The sequence below is a fragment of the Sarcophilus harrisii genome, chromosome 2 (genome assembly GCF_902635505.1).
Source record: "Sarcophilus harrisii chromosome 2, mSarHar1.11, whole genome shotgun sequence".
Lineage (NCBI taxonomy): Eukaryota > Metazoa > Chordata > Mammalia > Dasyuromorphia > Dasyuridae > Sarcophilus > Sarcophilus harrisii.
Window position 1 is genome coordinate 270,516,921 of NC_045427.1, and position 16,455 is coordinate 270,533,375.

General features: G+C 35.9%; 1 protein-coding gene and 1 pseudogene across 2 annotated transcripts in view; one reads left to right on the forward strand and one right to left on the reverse strand.

The window, feature by feature from the left end:
- NUBPL (nucleotide binding protein like) overlaps positions 1 to 16,455 on the reverse strand; it is a 317,209-nt gene that overhangs the window by 199,925 nt on the left and 100,829 nt on the right. The gene's annotated exons all lie outside the window — the stretch shown is intronic.
- On the forward strand, positions 12,269 to 13,566 carry LOC100914939 (annotated as a pseudogene).

Sequence of the window (16,455 nt, forward strand, 5' to 3'; positions counted from 1 at the left end):
ACCCATTAATATTTCTTTCAAAATTTCTCTAAAATTCTGCCTTTCATCATTTCTTTTAGGAAGGAAAGAAGGAAGGAAGGAAGGAAGGAAGAAAGGAAGGAAGGAAGGAAGGAAGGAAGGAAGAAAGGAAGGAAGGAAGGAAGGAAGGAGGGAGGGAGGGAGGGAGGAAGGGAAGGAAGGAAGGAAGGAAGGAAGGAAGGAAGGAAGGAAGGAAGGAAGGAAGGGAGGGAGGGAGAGAGAGAAGAAAGGGAAGGAGAGCGGGAGGGAGGGGGAAGGGAGGGGGAATGGAGGGGGGAAGAAAGGGGGGAAAGAGGAAGAGAAGAAAAGAAATAAGAGAGGGAAGGAGGGAGGGAAGAAAATCTGCCAAACATCTTTGTGTACATTCAATTCCTTTTCTTCTATCTTTGAACTCTTTAATATAATAACTCATAATAATATCACTAAGTCAAAAAGTATGCCTAGTTTAGTGCCTTTTGAGGGGTACAATTACACATGGCTTTTCAGAACATATAGTCAAATTCACTATATCAACAGTCAACCAATATGCCTATTTTCCTACTTTTCCCTCCATAATTTTTCATTTTCCTTTTTTATCATTTTTATCAATCTGGTATGTATGAAGTATAACCCCAAGCAATTTTAATTTTTATTTCTCTAATTATCAGTAATTTAGAACAGAGATGTGTGGCCTGAATCGCATTAAAATTTAACTGGGAAATTTTTAAAATAAAAATAAAAATGCGATATGGGTAATGTTAATCCAAGAAAATATTGCAGCTGTAAAAATCTGAGTTTGCTGCTACTGATTTACAGCATTAATATATTTTGTATAAATTTATATATAGACATGTTGTTTTTTTCCAGTAAAATGCAAACTTCTTGAATGCAAGGATTGTCACCTTTTTTTCGTTATATACTTAGTACCTAGCATATAACCTGGTTCTTAGTAACTGCTTAATAAATGCTTCAATAACTGACTAAAAGAGAGGGTTATATTTTAGGAGAAAGAATCATTCACAAGTGATTGATCTATTAAAAATGGCATCTTTAATATTTTAAATGACATTTAGACCTATTCAAAGACACTCTGAATTTCTAATTTGTGAACTAAACATATGGTTCAAATAAGAAAAATGAAGAATGGAGTTTAAAGGAACGGAGAAGATGATGAACTTGTAGCCAAAAAGATCTGGGTTCAAATTCTAATTTAGTCATTTAGCAACTGCATAATCTATGTAAAGTTATTTAATCTCTCTGTCTCAATTTCTTCATGTATAAAATGAGGGGGTTGAATGTAATGTCTACAAGGATTCTTTGTCCTATGATTTTAGGACCTATGATTTTATAATAAGACAAAAAGAAGAAAATGAAAGAAAGGTAATTAGTAAATTATGACAAAAATGAAAATAAAAAGTGAAAAATATAACTCTTGGGAAGCATGAATAATTTTCTTGTAGACTATCTGGAATGTCATAAGGCTTCTCTTTCATTAAAAAAAAGCAACAACTTTTAAGATTAATCAATTATTTCTTTCCAGTGGAAAAATATGCTTTGTTTTGTAGGTCTGAAGAAAAATGAGATTTTCTTTTATAATTGTTTAAGCATGCCAATTCCACAAAGCAAGAGCTACTGATAATAAAAATTTGCCCATCATTATTTTTCATGCTATCCTATCAAACATTAATACAAATAAAATAAATAAAAGCATCACTCTTAATTTCACTGATCAGGAAAGTGATACTGCCAGTCAGTTCAGGTCGATGCAAACCCAAAATATTCAAATTACCCTAGTAAATACAACATACATAAGAAAGAGATAGTCTCTGGGTTATAACTACTACTGCAAAGATTTTTATATCTTTATTCTCCTGATACATTATTTTATCAAAATTCCACAATCCTTCCCTAGGAATTCCAAGGTATCTGAATTTGGGAACATTCAGAATCTGTTAGAAATAGATTCTGTTCAAATTCATCTTTGAACTTGCAAATGGGACAACCAAAGTGCTGTTCCATAAAATACACAAGTCAGTACATTTTTGCAGAAATGGAAATGAAATCATACTATGAGAACTACATTATCTTCCAAACACAATTAATTTATCCAACCTTATTAGTTTTTAAATTTTCCAACAAAGTTATGTTAATATTCAAAAATCCTCCTGCTGCTTAATGCAGAATAAGTTATAAATTAAGTCATCCATCAGTGAGATGAGCACATTCAATATGCCACTGTGTACTTTATACTGCACAAGGAAGAAGCAGAGTGAACGAAAAAGGCGGGGGGGGAGGGAGAGGAGAGTCCAGATGGCATACAGGATAGTTTAGTGACATTCATGGTGTCTTCTATACATATAGGTAAACAAAACTAATACCACTTAAAATCATGTATTTATTCTCTGTAAATAGTAAATTCAAACGAAATTAATGGTTGGTAAAGGTGAAAAAAATGTATCTTTAATTAATGGGAAAACAGCTTTGAACAACAGCTTATGATTACAAGTACCAATTAAGTTCCTTACCATAGGATTTTATTTAAAGAAAATATGCATAGCAACTCCTCCACATCATTTGAAGAAAAACTAACAAACTGCTTTTTGTTGAAAGTTTACCCAGAAGCTAGAGAATCCATTGCACTACGAATAACTACATTGTGAAGAGCTCATCATTAGTTGAAGTTATCATGATACAGATCATTATTCCCCTCCTCCTCACATCTTCATGATATTTAATGCACGGAAACACAAAAGATTTTTGCTGCAAGTCAAACTACATCATTTGCCACAATGACACTCAAAAGGTGAATGACACATTGTCTCATCCTCCTCACCCTAGTCAAATAAAGTTCTGCCATTTCTATCCAGTTCGAATGTAATTAATGGATGATATGTCAACAGTCAATTCTGAACAAATCTGGGGATCCCTTTTATTTTATAAATTAATTGCCAAAATAGGATGAATGCTACTGTGACCACGTCAAATTGAAGAGTCAGCTAAAAAGAAAATGTTTATTGAATTGAAACAAGCAGAAAAATCTAAAAGACTGCTTTAAATCATGCTATTAAACAGCTACAGTAAGGCAATATCATTCAGAACTTCAGGGATAACTTGGGACTATAGTCATGGCCTCTTCTCACAGAAATCCCATTATGTGCTGCTATTCCTCAGTCAGCTAGATAGGGACTGTTCACAATCACATAACAGAAAACAAATAATCTCTGTCCCCTCTTTTCTATTCTTCCAACCTTCTCCTTCCTTAAATAAAGGAACATAATTGATAAGTCAAATCCTGAATTTCAGGAATATATTCCCCCAAAAAACATATAAAATGTTGCATAATGGGTACTTAAATCTATGGGGAAAATAATAAGAAATAAATAATAAATTGCATTTCTACAAAGTTATAAGGTTTATAAAATTACTTTCTCCAAAGCAAGTCTCTAAGGTAGGGTATTCTAAATACAATTTATTCCCATTTTATAGAGAGGAATAACGAGGCTCAAAAAGGTGATGGTGTGTTCATGATCATACAACTAGTAAGTGACAGATCTGAGAAGTAAATTTTTTAAGTCCAAAGTCAAGAAACTTGTCACCAAAGTTTGATGATGTTATTTTTTAAATAGAAGGAGTGATGTAGATATAAAAATGGTATTGTTAGGATTAATAAGGACTAAAATTCATATTCACTAATTACAGGAAGGACTATAAAAAGGCACCATATTTTTTGTGCTTGTATAGTATTATATTATAGGAAAAAGAACAGAAAAGGAACAAGAACACTATCAAAGATAAACTTATAATATATATCCCACTTTTTCTAAAGGCTGATGTTGTTTTCTTTTCTTTTTTCCCTGAGATCAAATAAGAAGTAGATTTAAGAGGGAAAGAGACTTAAATTTTCCTCTATATTCTACTCTCTTGGAGATGCATTCAGCATTTCTTAAAATACAAATGTTAATGGGGGCATGAAGGGAATTACTATTAATCAGTCATACTTTATTGTGAATTAATGTCAGATTATCTAACACCTTGATATCAAGTATATAAAAATTAGGACATATATGCTAAGTACAAAGTGGATACCTCAAGGAAGAGACAACTGGGAAATCCCAGACAACTATGCTGGTTCCCCATTCTTCTTACTCTCCTTTAATCATTCATTCTGCAGCTATAGGATGATGGGAGCAGTTTAGAAATATGGACATCTTCCCAATCCTTCTTGCTTTAAATGCAATGGTTAATTACACTATCCTACTCACTTACATATGCAACTGAACTTCCCATATCATCCCACTACACCATTCATATCGTCTTCTCTTCTACCAAATAGTTATCAAATTAGTCACTTTTCCTATTACTATTGATATTAAGATCAGAAAAATAGGTTGGAAGCTTATTTTTGAAGTCCTTAATGACAATTAAGAAATTTGTATTTTATGTAGTAATAGTAAGCAATAAGGGCAGCTAAATGGGGCAGTGGATAGAGCACTGGACCTAGAGTTGGAAAGACTAATCATCAGTTCAATCCCAAGGCCAGATATTCAATAGCTATGTGCTAGATAAGTCACTTAACCGTTTTTGCCTCAGTTTCTTCATCTGTAAAATGAACTGGAGAAGAAAATAGCAAACCATTCTAGTATCTTTGCCAAGTCACAGAGTTAGACACAACTTACATGACTGAACAACAACAATAAAGCAGGCCAAAAAAAAAAATTTAAAGTAGCTTCATAAAAATCTGTCTTAGTAATGTAAACTTGGAAAAATTGGTAGTTTTTGTGAATTTAATTGTGGCTTTCTAAAGCCATTCTGGAATAAGCTACTGGATCAAAAAACAATACTTCATTCTAAGAATATTGAGAATATTCTAAGAACATGATCACAGGGATTGCTACTGGACTTTTATTTCACTGGTAGGGAGAGGAACTCCCTCCATTCAGTCCTTTCTCTGCAATTTGAAATTTCAGAGAAGGACCAAGAACACTGAGAAATTAAGAATTATCCACTCTTCCAGCAGGGACTCCATCTATATCTTCTTGAATCTAAATCTAGCTATCTACTATGCTACACTGCCTCATGATTGTGGTCACATATCAATTTCCTGAATAATTCAATCCAAGAAGATTTTGGAAAAGAGGGGGAAAGAGTAGAAATAAGCATTTAACAAGCAATTACTATCTGCCATGCAATACTTTAAGAGCTTTTAGAAATATTATCTCATTGATCTTTACAGTAACTCTAGCATGTAGGCCTTATTTATCCTCATTTTTGAAGTTGAGGAAACTGAGGTAAATGGAGGTTAAGTCATTTGCCCAAGTCATACAGTTAGCAAGTATCTGAAATTGAACTAAGGTCTTCCTGATTTCTAGGTCAACATATTTTTTATGTGCAAATTATTATGCTAGGGGTTGGGGATGCAATACAAAAATAAAAGTCCTTGCCTTCAATACTTAATATTTTAATACTCCTGAAAAAGTTGCATGAAAGTGACATTTCTGTAAACTGAATTATATTTCAAATGTCCCAGGAGAGTTCTATTTAATTCTTACTTAAAAGAATCATTCTGTAATATAAAAGACCACCCCACAATTTACTAATTTTATAAATCTAGATTTTTATAGACTGTTTTAAAAAAAATCATACACGAACTGAACAATTATTAAAGCACAAAAGGAATTGTTAAAATGCCCAAGTTTATACAAAAGTACTCTGTACTATTCAGGACATCAGAGACAGACATATTCCCTTAAAAAAAAAAAAAAAGTAGAACATGCTAGAAAAAGAAAGGGAAAAGAGTTAAAGCTTGAAAAATAATTTAGCTTTTTTAGAGACAAACACATAGATCTGGAATGGCTATAGCATTTCAAAGTATTGTTTTAAATAGTCATCTTTAAGACATCTGGCATACTTCAAAGCAACAGCAAATAACTATGAAGTATGAATAAAGCATTTTTAGGTGATAGCATTTAAAAGAAGCTTAGTCATTTGAACTTTATCTCTGCATACATATGCAATTACTTAGCCACAATGATATCAATTCTTCTTTGTCCTAAAAGGCTCCCTGGTACAAAACTCCCTTTTAAGAAATCATGGTCATCAATATAACTTCTTTATAACTAAATTTGAACCTTTAATTGTAAAGAGCTAAAAAAAATGGTTCAGAAAGTGTGCTAAAGTACAATGAATTTATACTGAAAATACAAATATTAGCATTTGTTCCTTCTGAAATTGAACATGCAGGAAACATAAAAAGAAAGATATGTTTAATGTTTCACAAATATCAGCTTTTTTCCTAAAAGCATCCATACTATCTCCTTTGCTTTCTGAGAGGTAGGGAGATCAGTATAAATTGTTGCCATTATGATCTAGTGAGTGACAACCATACTCTAAGTAGCTATACAAAATAGGAAGTGAATGTGGTACCTCCTTAAAAAAGGTTGACTACAAGTCTGACATTCATGTTAAGTGCTGCTGAGTGTATAGGGAAGATAAAGTATATTACTATGATTTAATTTTTTTTTTAGTTTACATGATATTATTAGAGTGCCATGGTACTCTTGCAACCTACCTTGATTAAGTTAAATAAGCTCTAACACATAGAAGAGAATGCCATGACCCCTAATGAACATATATACTTTTGTCCAATTACTTCCATTAGTTTAAACCAATGCCTCTTTCTCCCTCTCAAGACAACAGTCAATGAAGACTTTGGAGAGAAGATACTGTTTAATAGTGAGAGAATTATGACAAAAGCCCCATACATTAATCCAGGACTAAACATGAACACAAGAAATTCTATTTTATAGGAAGCAGAATCGAGATTCATGCAAGTTGCTATTCCCATGACAACATGAAGGCATCCCAAAGATCCTAAAGAGGATCAAGTATTTTGTAAGAAAAGAGAGGTTTTACTCAGGTACAACAGCTTACAATGCCTGGCACAGAATAAGCCCTTAAAAATCAATTGAAATTGATTGTATATTTTATAGATATACAAATAGATCATAAATATGCATATAGTATGTATACATATGTGGTATATATTACACATACACAAATAACACATGTTTATACATATCTACATAGACATAGTTCATAAATATACAAATACTTCCATTTACATAGCATTTTACTGGTACAAAGAACTTTCTGTATATGATCTCATATGTTCTTCATGACTAACCCTAACAAATTGTTACATCTGTTAGTGCTAGTGGAAAGAAGGAGGGAAGGAAGGAAGGAAGGAAGGAAGGAAGGAAGGAAGGAAGGAAGGAAGGAAGGAAGGAAGGGAGGGAGGGAAGAGAAAGGAAAAGAGAGAGGGAGGGAGGGAGAGAGGGAGAGGGAAGGATGAAGTGAATGAAGGAGGGAGAGAGGAAGGGAGGGAGGAAGGGAGGAAGAGAGGAAAGGAGGAAAGGAGAAAGGGAGGGAGGGAGGAAGTCAGTCACCTACTACTACTGTACTATGACCCACATTAATCTTTATTTAATTTTTTAGGTTTCCATACTCATTTAATATGTATTTTAAAAAAGAAAGTTCTTCATATCAGGATAACAGACCACAGAATCACAAGTCTAGAGTTGGAAGGGGCTTCAAAGGTGCTCCAATATAACTCTTCATTTTACAAATGATTAAATGATACCCAAGGGAATTGAGCAACTTGACCCAGTACAATTTGAATCCAGGCCCTACAAGCCAGAACAATTTCTCAAAAACAAGTGTTACATTAAAAATCACATTTCCTTTCTTAAAAGGTATCTGAGATCTGATTTTTTTAATGGGGAAGTATAATAGATTCATAAATAAATGAGCTCCTTGAAGACAGTAACTATGTAGCCTTTTGTTGTATCCCCAGTTCTTCCTGCAGTGCCTGGAATGTAGCAATTAATAAATGCTTTTTGACTGACCATTTTAGCAAGGCCCTTATCAGAGTCTTCCATGATTGCTTTGCAGATAACAAACAAAAAAATAGTATGTGAAATCAGAACTTGAATGACGACCCAATTATGGCACCCAATAATAGCACCTATCTTCCAGGAGGATAAAAAGAGAATTTTGCATACTTTAATGTGCTACATAAATGCTAGTTATTATTATTTGGTGCTACATGGGAAGGAGGCTGTGGTATTGTGGCAAAGAACCCTGACTTTTGTTTTATTCTGTTGAACATTTTTAAGCAATAACTTCGATCAAGACACCAGTGACATACATACCAGTTCTACAGATGACACAAAAATTAGAACTGATTTACTAAAGGATGAGAATACAAAAAAGATTGTGACAGAGTAGAGCAATGGACTGGATCTAAAAAGATGGAATAAAATAGGTATAATTACAAAATTCTGCACATGAATTTTAAAAGTTAGTTTCAGGAATATAAGATGGGAAGATGGAGAGAAGATAGCTCCTGTGACAAAGACCTAGAGGTTTCAGTGGAATCAACAGAGTGAAATAATATCCCATAAAAATGTAATTGGGTTATAGGTTGTATTAAGAAAAATGTTGCTGTAATGAAATAAATGTCCTGTTATACTTTTCCCTAGTCATATGTGTTTGCAGTTCAGGATTCAGTTCAGGCCATCACATTTTAGGAAAGAATATTGGCTGACTTAAAACATATACAGAGGGAGGCAAACTAAGGTATGATGGAGAGGATAAACAGAGTTAATACTAGATATGCCCTAAAATCTCTTCAAACTCTAAAATGTTATCCTTTTCTTTAAAAAAAAAAAAAAGACTTTTGATTTTACTGGTATAGGAAACTCCCAGTGATGATGCTTTCTCTATCCCCTCTCTCAAAGAGCTACCTGGTGAAATTGTAAGGTTAATGACTTCCCTAGGGCCATACAACCAGTCTATGGCAGGACATGAACCCAGGCCTTTTTACTCCTGACACCAGCCTTCTATCCACAATACCATGTTGCCTCCTTGATCCATTTTTAAAATATCCCATAAAGCTGAATTCAATTCTCTTCCCCCTTCAAACGCCTCTCTTCTTACTAATTTCTCTATTACTGTGAAGGATACTACTATCCTCCCAGTTCATCAGGCTCACACTATAAATGACATCCTTGACTCTCTACTCTCTCTTACTCCACAAATCTAATCAAGTGCCAAATTCTGTCATTTCTATCTTCATAACATCTTTCCTCTGACACTGAACCACCCTGCAATGGGCTTTTTTTTTTTTAATCAGCTCATGTGTAGACTTTTGCAATAATTTTCTGCTTGGTCTCCCTGTCTCAAAGTCTCTCCCCATTTTTCCACTCAACTGTCAAATCAGTCTCCCTATATACCAAGTTTGATCATGTTAATCCTTCACACTCTGATTCAATCAACTCCAGTGGCTCTCTATTGTCTCCAAGATCAAATATACAATCTTAAGTTTGGCTGTTATCTTTATCACCTAGTTCCTTTCCACCTTTCCAGACTATTTTACACTCTGTTCCTCTCTCGTACTACCACAACCAGCCATTCTGCAATCCAATGACATACTTGCTGTCTCTCACAAATGATATTCTATCTCCAAATTCTGGGCATTTTCAGGAGCTGTCAGATCTCTCCCCTCACCACCCCCCCATTTCTCTCTTCACTTCCACCTCCTGGTTTCCTTGAATTCTTTCAAGTCTCAATTAAATTCCAACCTTCTATAAGAAGCCTTTTCCAGTTTTCCTTAACTTTAGAACCTTCCCTATAAAAGTATGTTTATCTTAGCCTGTACATATGTTGTTTGTACATAATAATTGTTCCCATGTTGTTTTCCCCATTAGAGTTCTGATTGGTGTTTCTCCATATATTCTGATGAAAGCAGGGAGTGTTTTTTCTAAGTAGTCCAGTGCTTAGCATGTGCCTGGCATACAGTAGATGCTTAAAAGTGTTTGCTGACTTGGCTTGACTAATCCAGATTTGCTCCCCAAATGGGAATTTAGGTCTCATATTTCTTCCTTTAGCACTTCTTCAAATCATGAATAAAGGAATACTTCAAGCAGGCCTGCTTATATGTTTGAGAGAGATAAAAGCAGAGACAGAGGTGAAACCACAAAAGGGAAAGGGGAGCTCTGTCCCATTCCTATTCTCACCATTACTTATTATATGATAGTAAGCAAAGCTGCAGTCTAAAATGCAGTAGCACCATTTACAGAGCAGCAGCAACAACAGCAACAATCTCAAGTTGCTAGTGTGCTAAAGCAGCCGAAGGGAGTTGTCAACCAGCATCAGTCCAGCCAATGACAGTATAACAAGCAATTAAAACCATGGCTGGCTGGCCTGATGCTGATTGACAACTTAGCCAGTGCCACTGGTGAAAGGGGGGAAGGGAACTGGCTTCCTCCCTTCACAGTTTGCACAAAAGAAAATTGCTTTGTCATGGACATGGCTGGTTGTTTTTTTTCCTTTTTAATTAAAAAAATCACGTCCTCTCAGCTCACAAGCTATACAACCACTGTGTTCTCTTTTGTAGTCAAATATAAGCAGTGGGATGGACCATGATAGCCAGTTTTCCAGGGTAAGTTCAAAGGAGACCAGTTATAAACCCAACCAGAGACCTTGATGTCACAGTCTCTGCAGCTGCATCTCACCCAAAATACAAAGCTGGAAGATGAGTGCCCTACTTCAAGAATAACTGCTACAATGGCTGTCCCTGATTAGAATACTGTCAGCCCACAAGGTTTTCTGTCAGGCCTGCATCTAAAACAGAATGTGAAGTCTTTTTTCAAACGGTTTAAAAAACTGAAAAACTGCTCTTCAAAGTAAGAAAGCACTTACATTGCACAATTCAGAAAGAGGGGGGCAGGGAAATGTAAAGAGAAAGAGAGACAGAGACAGAAAAAGACGAGAGAGAGAGAGAGAGAGAGAGAGAGAGAGAGAGAGAGAGTGAGAGTGAGTGGAGGGGGCGGGGGGGAGAGAGAGAGGGAGAGAGAAAGAGAGAACTACATCAATGCAACAGTCATGGGAAGATAAGGTATAGTGGTTTGTAAAGTATAAAGATATTCTGGCTATGTTAGTCTTAAAGAAGTTCCAGAGAAATCAGTAGGGTCTAACATGAATAGTTCAATGTAAAAAATTCCTACCTACTCCCACGCTCCCTTTACTTGGACATATTGGTCACTGTTACTGAAGTAATTATACAAAAACTGCTGCTGGTGATCACTATGGATAATTCATTGACCTTTTTTGGAATACAATTGAACAGATGCTATTTTTAAAACCATAATCAAAGATACATTCCTGACAATGTACACTCGCCCATTCATTCAAAAAGAAATTATTTCAGTACTGGGATTCCTAGTAGAGCAATGTGTTCTTTATATAAAAATAGAGAGATGAATTCCTTTTCTTCTGAAAGGAGATGATGCAAGGGTTCTATTTCAGCAGAATAATGCATCAGCTGCATTCAGGTTTGTCAAGAATAGCAGACTTGTGCAATATCTACCTATCCTGTGTGTTCATAGCATTCTTAGTCTTTTCAATAAGTAATGTCACTAAAAGTTTGGCAAAATGTGCAATTAGAACTCCTATAATCATTAGTCAGTGATGAGTGCAGAAAAGCAAATTAGAAAAAAAAAAAAACTCTGAGAAAACCATTTCTTACATTTATTGCCACAATTACTAATAGCACCTAGTGAATAGGACCACCACCACCCCCAAAAAAATACATCTCACTGTGTTCTTTTTTGAAATTTACAATTGTTATTAAACAATAAAACAAATTGATATTAAACAAGGGAGGGCTGTCCTTAATGGGAGCACACTCCAGTACTTCATGCCTACAGTGATGTGCAAGGAAAAGCACCGTTCACTGAGGAAGGTTCCAAGATGTATTGGACTCCAAGGGACCTTGCACTTGAATTGAAGGATTATATTGACTATACTGAACTTGGGAGAGGGGGGAGGGGGAGAAAAAAGTGAGGGTGGTAGAATGGTGCAGAGCACTATGATTAGCATTCAGGGAATGCTGGGATGTTCTTGATCTAGTGTGAAGTTTTAGGCTACAGTCAAGAGTATAGAGAAAGAAGACAAGAGTGAGTGGTGTAGTACTGTGCTGATACACTTGAATGCGAGAGTCCCGGTGGAATCCTGATGAACTTAAAACCAAGCAAGCTGAGAGACTTTAATCCATTCTAGCTTCCTCCAATCCATTCTAGCTTCCTCCAATCCATTCTAGCTTACTCCAAGAAATAATCAGATTGGCCCTCATCGCAGCCGCAGGTCGCTGCTCGCGCTCTCACTGACCCACCGACCCACCCGCCCATCTGCCCGCCTGCCCACCTGCCGGTTTCTAGCATAAAAACTGCCAGAATCCCAGAACGCGCCGTTTGCAGAGCAGCTTATCCGGGGCGGAGGGACTCCAGAACCACCTGAATTATGTCTGCCATCCGAAAAAAGTTGGTTATAGTGGGTGATGGTGCATGTGGGAAGACATGCTTGCTGCTTGTATTTAGCAAAGACCAATTCCCTGAAGAATATATGCCCACAGTGTTTGAAAATTATGTAGCCGATATTGAAGTGGATGGAAAACAGGTGGAGTTGGCTTTGTGGGACGCAGCTGGTCAAGAAGATTATGATCGCCTTAGACCTCTTTCCTACCCAGATACCGATGTTATACTTATGTGCTTTTCCGTCGACAGCCCTGATAGTTTGGAAAACATCCGAGACAAGTGGACCCCGGAGGTGAAGCATTTCTGTCCTAACGTGCCCATTATCATGGTTGGGAACAAAAAGGACCTTCGACATGATGAGCACACAAAACAGGAGCTGGCCAAGATGAAGCAGGAGCCAGTGAAATGTGAAGAAGGGAAAGATATGGCGAATCGGATTGGCGCATTTGGGTATACGGAGTGCTCAGCCAAGACCAAAGAGGGTGTGAGGGAAGTTTTTGAAATGGCCACAAGAGCGGCTTTGCAAGTCAAACGAAGAAAAAAATCCGGGTGCCTTGTCTTCTGAACACAGAGGAAAGCCCAAGCCCTCATTCGGTTAATTTTTGAAATGCTGTTTATTAATCTTAGTGTATAATGATTACTGGAATTTTCCATTTATCTGCAATTTACTTTAAGAAATTTACAAATCAAAAATCATCTTGCTACCACTATTTAAAAGCTAAGTTGGACAGTCTGTGTCCAACACATCTGTGCACACAGGGTCCCTCTGAAATTATTCTTAATAACCTTCCTCATTGTCTCTACCAGTTCATCAAGCACTAATTCAAGGGAATTAACTTCTTGTTTGTTTGTTTTTTTTTTTTTTTAGAAAGAGAAAAAAAAAAGTGATCACTTTTGTGAATTGGGCTTTAACTACTTTTTTATACCTTACATACAGTCCTGTTGCTGTCAGTTGCAAGGCCCTCTGGGGAATAAATGCAAGTCAATTCAGAGCAGGACCTCTTATAAGGCTTTTATTGGTAAAACTCTGGGGTATTATTCAATTGTTTGAAAATGGGACTCAGTCAGAGATAACTTCAAGTAGCTGCGGCACAGCAACAATTTGGTGGTTTCATGTTAGTGACCTTAGAGTTACTATGTAATTAGTGACACTGTCCATTACCAAAAAACAAAAATAAAAAAATAAATATATCTATCCCAGCTTAAATGTGGTATATTTTATAAAACTGGATTTCCTAATACTTACATTTGTTATCTCTATAGAAGGTCTCTGGATTTATTTAACTGCATTTGAACATTAAGTTAGATGGAAAAAATATTTGACATCCCTTTTTGTCAGTTCCTCCAGTAAATGACAGTCATTAGCATTCCTTTTCTGCCCAATATACTCCAGTGTCCACCCCTATTCTTGGAGCTAGGATCAGTGAATGAGGAATCAGTTCTACCCCAAGGCAATACAATGGTTCATAAACTTGAGTGATTTATCTGATCTCAAATTGCAGCATCTTAGTAATATACAATGTTTAATTCTTACTCTGACAGTGATGGCTCCTCTTAATATCCTGAGATAGTTTTGCTATCCATTCTCTATTGATGGCCAAAGTCCAACTTGGACATTTCTCATTCCTCTCCAGCTGACTAAACTTTTTTCTGTATCAGTTTTTTCTTAACTATTAATAAAATAAAGAAAGAGCTTGAGGGGGAAAAGGGAGGGGGGAAGGGAGAAAAATATCATTAACAAGATCTCCATGTAGGCCACTGAGAAAAAAAGGGGGAATAAGGAAGAGTTTCCTCAACTACCACATTAGAAGATTTAAGAGACTGATGCATTTACTTGTTTATGGGTAATATAAAATGGCTCTACTTGATTTCTTGTCATTTAATTTTTAAATCTTAATTGAATGCTTTTGTTACTAAACTGACATTTCCTGGATCATCTGTTTTAGAGGCTGCTATATCACATTGAAGAGATCAGACCATACATAAAATAGATGCCTATAGTAGTCCCAGTGAACTTGAGGAAAGCTTCAAGCAAAGTTCTCAGAATTCTTCAGGTTCTTGTGTTGGATGAATAGAATTTCATCCAAAATCAAGAGGTCAAATCCATTTTGAGATAGTTTCACTATCTCTTAAAACAAGAGTGGACATATTTCTTGCCCACTGTTGCTGCTACCTTAAAGAATTATATAACTTTCCAATTATTTTCTAAATAGCAGGAAAAGAAATTCCCTTGGGAGCATAAAATGGAAGAATTTTTTAAAACTCTACATGCAGCTATCAATTTTATATCAGTTTTGAGAAAACTTGTTTTCTCCATTTTTGCTCCAGGCAACTTAATGCAGAAAACCAACAGGACTCATTTAGGAAGAGTTGTTGGGGATTGTAAATATTTGTGTGCATACTTTAAAAGACCAAGAAAGAAGATAGGGTCTTTGAAGAATTATGGAGAAATGCATCCTGAGAAAATGGCTTAGAAATTAATATGGGTATAAGAAAAAGAAAAGGAAAATGTGAAGCTAAAGAGCTAAGTGTGAGAATTATCTAGAAAGTCACAATAGGTTGTTCTCACAATTGCATCAGAAAACATCTTTTATTGAATTAACTGATGACTCACTTTCAGAGTGTGAAACACACTTATCCAAAGGCACTTTGGAGACTGTCCTAGATATAATATTTCCATGTTGTTGGCCCTGGGTGCAGTGGGAGACCTTGGCCTTTTTAAGCTAAGGTCAGTAAGAATTCTCAATCTGACTGAGGCGATGGCCAATTAGTGATTGACTCTCAGGTTTTCAAGTCAAAACAGAAACAATTGCTATTTATATTCACTCTGAGCCAATCAGGACAATCTCCAGCCATCCTGATGTATAGCATCACTGGATCAAGATGCCTTCAGAGAAGAAAGTGAGATTGATGACTTTGCACAACCCTCTCTCACTTAAATCCAATTAGCTTGCATGTTATGTTATCACTGCCTTGATGTCATGGTCCCCTTTGAGAATGAAGGACAAACAACAACCTCGGTGAGTATGAGTAGGAGCTGCCCCTAGCAATCCAATTGGAACTGGCCAGTTGGGCAACACAACTCCTTTTCCTTTTCTTTTTTTCTTTCCCTTCACTTCCCTTTATCCACATAAAGTTTCATACTTTACATACAAGTGCTCTGCCCAAAGGAAGGTAAATATTGATTGTTGAAACTTCCCAAAATATCTTAGGGTTTATAGGTTAGTACCATGGCTTAAACCCAACTCATTCTATCACTGATTGACCAGCGATAAGTCCCAGGCCAACTCCGACTTGGTCATTGCTTGAACCTTGAATGACTCAGATTAAATGTAAATAGCAAAACCCTGAGGATCTTCCCCTCCCAGATAGATTTTTTTTTTTTGACTAGGTAAAGAAGACCATTCTCTGCCCCATCTCTTACCTAGCTTTAATAACTGACTAGAAGAAGGTAATGACTACAGAGAATGACCATACTGTCACTGAAAAATATAAACTAGTCAAACATTCATTTTGAGTGAGATTACATGAGACTATTTCTCTATATCCATATTTGGACAATGGCTTTCTATGTCTACTTTCAGACACCAGATTTTCAAATGATTCTGTAAGTGTCTCTAGTTCTAGAAAAGATGGACTTCTGCTAAAACCTAATACTTCACCATGTATGGAGGTGACCCTCCATTCGTGAAAACTGCCAGCAAGTCCAAAATTAGGCAGGTTCCACTAACCTAGCCAGAAGTTTGTCTACAAGGTGATTTTTGGACCAAAAAAACTCATGCAACTCTTTACTAAAATGTAATGTGTGTCAGTGGAAAGACTATCCACGCCAATTAATTCATAGATTAGATCTTCTACAATATTGTTCAAAAAAGAGACTGAATTCTATTTTGAATTTTTTAATATTTCACTTTTCTAGTTAGATGTAAGACAATTTTTAACACTCATTTTTTCAAATTTTGAGTTTCATATTCTCTCTCTCATTCCCTTTCCTCCCCCTTCATTGACAAGGCAAGACTTTTGATACAGTTTGCACATGCATATTCATGTAAAATGTATTCCCATATTTGTCATGTTGTGGAAA